The sequence below is a fragment of the Pocillopora verrucosa genome, chromosome 5 (assembly GCF_036669915.1).
Source record: "Pocillopora verrucosa isolate sample1 chromosome 5, ASM3666991v2, whole genome shotgun sequence".
In the NCBI taxonomy this organism is placed as follows: domain Eukaryota; kingdom Metazoa; phylum Cnidaria; class Anthozoa; order Scleractinia; family Pocilloporidae; genus Pocillopora; species Pocillopora verrucosa.
Window position 1 is genome coordinate 22,771,745 of NC_089316.1, and position 7,925 is coordinate 22,779,669.

Consider the following 7,925-nt stretch of genomic DNA (forward strand, 5'->3'; position numbering starts at 1 on the left):
CCAACAAAAACGATACAGTGCCTTCCACGTAAGTGGGTTGGAATCTGCAAAGAGAGGCCCGGTTTGAAACACTGTGGTGTGCTGTTGGGGCAACATTCTTGGCTCATACAGTTCCCCTCTCAACCTAGGAGTATAAATGAGTATCGGCGAACCTTAAACAAAAAATTGGTGGCGTTTAACCTGTGCTGGACTATGACAGAAGCTTTCTAAGAAAGTGATTGCTGTCAAACAGCTCTCGAAAGAGACTTTTAAGTCTCTTTAAAATCAATTGGGTTTTTTAATATCAATATCTCTGAAGGAAGTCTCAGTTTTTTTTTCATTTTTCTCACTATTTGTTGTGATTTTGGGTCACAGTTAGCTGTAAGCAGTATTTTGAGGATGGTTTTGAACGTGATGGAGTCTACCGGCTGTATTTGGATGGACCCTGCAAGGAGCCGGTCACAACAATTTGTGATCAATCCAGAAGGTTTGGCGGGGGTTGGACTTTATTGGTAAATTTATACTTTCCAACTTTTATTAATTTTAATAATTTGATCAATGCACAGATCAGGACTAGTGTCGGGGATTCTTTGATTCACCTGAGAGCAGACCCTCATCACTAGTGCTTTAGCATGAGAGTTTCTTTCCCCGCGGAAAATATCAGACCTTGAGCATCGCAAGCAAATGAGAGGTGTGCAAGGCGTCTTGCATATAATTAGAGCCAGATCCGCAGCAAATCTCTCTCTAACTCATTGTTAATTTTCTGCGGGTGAGGAAACCCGCATCCTACAGGAATATTAATAAGGACGTGCCTGCATACTATATCCTGGTGGTCTGTTTTACCTGAAGGTAACACGTCACGAAGTTACCTTAATCGAACGAGCTGTCGATTTTTTTTCAGATTTGCAACTTCTTTTACATTTGCTATATCCACCAAAAATAGAATGGAAGATCAAAATAAGCAACAGGGATGTTACTTTTTTATCTAACGCTTTACAACACATAGATACAAGCGCTTACCAACAAGGGATGGAATAAAAGAACAGTCCTCCAAAGAAATGCATATGCAAAGGCCAGTAGACTCAGATGGGCTGACTTTTCCATATTAGGAAAGGCTGACGTCATCAAGCATGATTCGACCAATAATAGCCCGTTTCTGTATCGTATCGATGCAAATCAGCTTGGAAGCTGGGGTGGAGTTTGGCAAGCTCCGAATCACTACACCTTCACTGGAAACTTCCCCAATCAAACAGACGTCATGATGGTGAAACGATTTAATGAATGGTCTAGTGGAGAATTTGCAATAAGTAACCGAATGCCTTGGCTGCCCAAGCGAAATAAATTGGCGTTGCTTACTACAAGTGACTCGTTTGTTGTTCATATACCCTGGGGGACTTTTGTAGCACAACAAAAGTGGCCTTTTCTTTCTTCCCCCTGGATTTATGGCAAAATGGCCTTTCCCAGAAGAAAGTGGTACTGGCTGAAGGAGCTAAGACAAGGCAGGTTTAGTGTTTAAGTATTAATTAATATCAATATTATACTAGGATTGTTGTATACCAGATGCGAACACGGGTTATTTCTTACGTTTATGCATGCGGAAACCGTAGACCACCATTTTGTCGTTGTTGCGTTACACTAGATGACCGGAAACACGTGAATAAGGAAACGGAAACTCTGTTTAAGTATTGATATTAATATCATACTAGGATTATTGTATATCAAAGAGGAACACAGGTTATTTCTTTCGTTTATGAATATCGGAAACTGTAGAGAATCATCTTGTTGTTGTTGCGTTACACTGAGAAACTGGAAACACGTGAATAAGGAACTGGAAACTCGTGATTATGATCTTTGTTTCGTTAGAGGAAAAGGTCTTCATATATGTTCATATGGTTGTCCTGTGGATGTGATTGCGGAGATTCGTGATTTATTAGGAAACGTGTGTTGGTGCGTTTTCGTCAATGCAGAACTAAATTTTAATCTGATATCTCTTAAGATTACAAGGAACCAGATGACATTTGCCCAATTGAGACACCGCTACCAGGTAAAGGAAGCTAAATTATTGTCTATCAGTCAAGTGCACGTGTTTTCTTACTCTCTTCTAAAAGAACTACTTCAAACTGCACCCATGTATAAGTGTTATCGCCTGGAAGAAATAATTAGTGGTACCCATATACCGTACTGAAGTAAAAGAATTATGAGTTATAAAAGTTCTTTATTTTCTTATATTATATCGTTATTTAAGTGAACGGTGGTTACGGCACTTGGTCAGCATGGGGCGCTTGTAGCAAAAGTTGTTCAACCGGTTACAAAGTCAGAGCGAGGTACTGCAACAACCCACGGCCTGCAAATGGTGGGAAAGACTGCTCAGAGCTGGGACCATCGCGTGAAACTCTCGTGTGCAGGCCATGGCCTCCATGTGATGGTAAGGTCTGTTGTTCATTGTCTTATTGGACTTTTTCTGCCTAAATCAGACCTGCTCTTAGCTGATGATATATCGATCGCGCTCGTTCTATAACTTTACTACAGGGCTAAAAAAATTCGAAAATCATCACGTTATTGAAAAAAGCAACAACAACAACAACAACCTGATAAGTATTCATTTAGCTCGATGCTCAGCTTTGTAACTTCCACTGTCCGTTATCACAAATGGAACGAGATTTTCACTGAATCATTATTTGTATAAAGTTACGACCGTTGTATCACAAAAGACGCAATCTGATTGGCTCGAGTATTCGCCATCCATTCCGTGATAGGCTGTGAATAAGGTGAGGAGCCTAAAAGTATGCAGTTTACACGAGCCTGTCTCGTTGATAAGTTTTGAAGGACTAGTAGATTTGTACAAAGACAATTGAATGATTGGCTCTTGATTTCTCAGTAAGCATGATAGTTGATTCGGGCCTCGCCCTCGTCATCTATTACGTAATGGAAATCTTGAGCCCATGACTAAACTGTTAGTAGACGGAAGGATAAAATTACAGACTAACAGACAGGCAGGCAGGCAGGCAGGCTGCCAGACAAACATACAGCCAGGCAGACAGACAGCCAGACAGGCAGACAGACAGAAAGGTAGACAGACAGACAGACAAAAAGGCAGGCAGACAGACAGAAGGACAGAGAGGCAGACAGGCAGCTAGACAGAAAGGCAGACAGGCAGACGAACAGACAGACAGACGGACTGATAGACAGACAAAGAGAAAAAATAATGGATGGTCGTAGAGAAGGAGGGAGGGTTGGATGGACTGTCAGCTGCCTGGCTGGAATGATGTATAGTTAAGTCGTTTAATGGTGCATAGCCAAAAATTGTTTATTTTAACCTTGTGTTTCCTCAGATGTCCCAAAGCACAGTCCCCTTAGAAGCCCGAATGGATTGTGTATCAGTCCCAGATCCCACTCGTGTGCAGTCAATGAATTAGAAATCCTAATATTCGACACAGACTGTACAAGTGGCTCGACATGGTTTCTTCTACTCAAGGATGGTTCCCTTCAGCACGCGTGCTCTGAGATGTGTGTCAAACCATTGAAAAATGACAGCATACCAACTCAGGGGACCCCTGTCGGGTTGTCGTTTAGTGCTTGCGATAGTCAGATACACAGGTGATTATTGGCACTCTTTTCTTAACCCTCTCCACCCTATCATCAATATGCATATTCTCCATACTGTTCTCTATACATTTCCTTAGATGCTGACAAGGAGAATTTGATCAGAAATCCAAGTTTCTTTGATTGGTGATCATTTCCTTAATTCTCCCGACCTTATAGTGTGATTCAGGGGAAATATTGTGAGGAGAAGTTACATGTTAGTCAAATCATAGGGGTCATAGGGGTCGAATAATGATACTGACGCATTATTATTTTTAGCTTAAAAGAAAAACCTATCAGATTTGGTCATACTCCTCGATATAAGCAGGGTTTTCAGGTAAACTATAAAAAACCAACAGTGTCAATTATTTTTCTACGAAGCGTGTTCAGTGAGATTTGTTACCGCACTTGGTCAAGATTGTGTTCTCTATAAGGTTACTTCGCCCCCGTGTAGCTACTCCTCGAAATTTTAATACTTCATCCTGCAACAGCTTAAAAGATTTAATACCCAACCAATGACAAAGGACGAAAGATTTCTTATTTTTTGGCGCTTTATTCTCTGCATAGACGTCACTCCAGTAATATGCTATTACCTTTGATTCCCTTAAAGAACTGGCAAGTGTACACAGTAGTTCTCGCAGAGCCGAGATGAATCATAATAATTTAAGCTTTGTTTTCGGAATAGATTTCAAAAGACCAGTGGAATGGCTTATGGGAAAGCAATCAAGTACAGCCCTGGAGGATTTTGCCTGCAGTCTGTCAGCGGTAATGCACCGGCGAAAGGAGAGGTAGCGGCATTAGGCAGGAAATGTGCCGAAGGATCTGACGCCTTCAAACGAGTTTACACATTTCCAGATCCTGGTAAAACATTCTGTTTGTTTGCTTTATTGTATCACCTTTTATTGTCCTCTTGAAAAAATTTTCGGTTCTTTTCTCAGTGAAATTGTTATACACCAATTCTGGAAATTTTTTTTTTTCTTTTTGTGCAGTGCGGAAATTAGTGCTATCAAAGATTATTATTAGTCGGTCCTCACTTTGATTACAAGGTAATTTGGTTTTGTTTACACAGTGGATAATCTGAATTGGCCACCTGAAAGTATTTCTAAAGCTGACCTTTAGAGCGGCAAATGATTGCTCTAGTTGGCAACTTTCTTTCCTTTAAGAACTATTTCTCCTCCTCGCTTTGAGCGATGTGGAAAGTTCGGCGTTGTACGTTGGTTACAAGCATTCAGTTAAAAACTCATGTCGTAGCTTTTTCTTAAACCTTTAGATTGCAGTTATGGTTTACAGACCGGTTTATTGAGCGACTCTAGACTCAGCAGCAGCTCTGTACTGGGCGACAGTTATACGGCATCATATGGAAGGCTTCGAAACAGAACAAGTGCTTGGTGTCCAAAAGAGTATGATTAAAGTTCTTTCTCTTCCGAAGGGCAGGGATATTTTTCAGAAATTTTAATACTGAATACTGACAAACTTCTCTATTTTACAAGGACTTCCAACACTGAGAAAAACCGTAAAGGCACTCGCATAAAATTATGATAATTTTGTGCGAGTGTTATGGACAATCAGCTACGATTACACGTTAGTCGCCGTTCGCGAAACTTTTTCAGGTTAATGAATGAATAACATACCGTTTACCATTGTCAATCCATGGCCGTTAATCGAAATTTTCTCGGATTGAGATCGATTGTCTTCATAAGATAAACAAAAGGATCTATTGGTTGCTTTTAGATGTATAATTTCTCATATCGTGTTCTTATCGATATCTAACTCATTTTTTTCCATTATTTTTTATGAAATATCGAGTTGAACGTGCAGCGAAGTACAATTTTATACTTAACTTTTGTTGATCTTGTAACTATCCCTGAGATGCCATAGCAGACTTTAATTTCGTCTGTGAATCCATGCATATGACGGATACAAATATTTTAACAGACCATTTAAATTCCTCTATATTCTGGCTGCTTTCCTGAAGGGGAAAAATATGCATGTAGGTCTCTCTTTTAGTTCACCGCAGGCTTTCATCCTCCTTTTTCACTCTGCACTTTCTCGTGTGGTGAGTGTATCAACAACATGCATACTTCCTCATCTTCCAGCGATGACGACGACCCATATTTTCAAATAGACTTGGGTTACGCGGACGAAATAAGAGGCATGGCCACTCAGGGTCATGAGGCTAATTATTGGTTTGTGCGCACGTTTACTCTGAGTTTCAGCCTGGATGGTATCACGTGGTTTAACTACACCGAGAACGGACTGGGAACTAAGGTAGTTGGAATGGTGTAATCTGAACGATTCTGCGATCCTTATCTGCGTAATGTACGCCTCGCTTCAAAGACCTCTGCGGTTTTTGTTTCTGTTGCCTTCAGCAGGAATAGAAAATTCTTAGATTGAATGTCATAAAACCAAATCAAAACTAAAGACAACGGCTCATCAATGTTAAGATAAAAGTTGCAACGAGCCATTGATCTGAGAACTTAAAGAAGAACATATATAAACAGGTAGCCGTCTTTCTGTGCCGAGTAGCGATTCAGGACTTTGACGTAGCATGGATTGGTGTAGAAAGATTATGCATGTTTAATTAACTAATTACTGTATGAAATTGGGGTGAAACTGTCAGAATACCGGATTATTTTTGACACTCAAATAGAGAAGTTTCCAGTTTAGTTTCAAGAAACCGAAACCAAATTAATCACAGTGGCTAATCAGGGTCAAGGTTGATATCATCATTACGCAACTAAAACTCCAAGTAATTATAAAAACAGAAAGACTACATAAAAGGCGAGAAAACGCAACCATGATTGTTCTCGCTTACTACAAATCAGAACTAAGCCGCACCACTATTTTGATGTTCGCAGGTTTAATAGCGGAGCTCGCGTAGCCCCATAATTATACAAAATAGTAGTAACCCATCAAGCCGAAAAAATTTGGATGTACTACCGTACGACCGACCGTACAAGGTGCTACTTTGAACATGCGTGGTCAAATGTACCGCGGGCACATCAACGCCATGGCTTTGTTCAGTAGTCCAGTGGTCAGTGCACTGGGCTCCGAGTCGGACGACCCGGGTTCTAGTCCTGGCTGGGGCAAGGCGTTGTGCCCTTGATACGGGCGGAAAAAAAAAATGCGAGCTCTGCTAAATCTATATATTATTATGCTCTGGATTTTATTAAGCCGGGACAAAAGTACCCAATTTTAGGCTAGATCGTACGCTCTTTTCTAATATTGCATATGACCTTATTTCAGGTGTTCAGAGGGCGTTCTCATCCATTGCTAGTCAAGCCCAATACAATAGAACCCTCTGTGACAGCTCGCTTTTTACGAATCAATCCAGTCCAGTGGTACGGTAAACCCTGTCTAAGAGTGGAGGTGTACAGATGTTCGCTTAGAAATGGTAAAAATATGTAACCTAATGAAAAGTTCTGTTCGACTTAATGACTTGCTGAGTAGTAATCCGCTGATATGATCTGAGCTTGGAGGTGATGTGCAATTAATAGTCCTCTCCAAGCGAGAGTGAACTTCGTTAAGACGAAGAAGAAAAAGAAGGAAAAGGACGAATTTCAGTGATTGAACATGGACTCTAATAAATATTCACCTCAAAGTCGTAAGAAAGCAGTGGATTTTTAACATCACAACGGCGTATAACTGTAAGATGGATTGAGCAATGCCTTGCATATCCCACAATCTTTACACCACGACCTTATTTGGACGTCAGCGACTTGGACAGGAAATTGTTTAAGAGGAAAAAAAGAAAAGGTCTCCTCAATGGGGTTAAACGTTAGCAGTAAAACGGAAAAAAATTTAGCCCCTAGGCGTAAAAATTGACAAACTTTTCCTTTCAAAAGCAATGGAAAGAAATTACCGTTAGCTGTAAAATGGCCGAAGTTTTAACTGTTAGCCATCAAAGCCATCAATTCATGGAGATCCTCAAAAAAAAAAGTGGCAAGGACTCTTACTTCGCTTCGCTCTAACCTTCTCAGCATGTAAACAAAACATAAGGAACTGAGGAAAAAGTAAAGAACGAATACCGGAAAAAAACAAACCAACCATCAGAGCTAAACAGAAAAAAAACAAAACAAAACAAAAATAAGACAAAAGAGAACAAACTTAAATGTTATCGCTCTCGTTTATTTTTATTTTCTTATTTAAATTTCAGCTGATCCTTACGAGTTATGAAGACCAAGCGGTTGGACTGATACCGAAACATTGCAGTGTCTGAATTTTTGCTCCTGATTGTCAATCATGATTCTTGTCACAGAACATGGATAATATCTCGTGCTAAGATTTCATCACATGCCCTGTTTTTTTAACGTTGGGAGTTTAGCAAAAAATAAAAACATGGGCCGTCAGAGGCGTAGCACTGA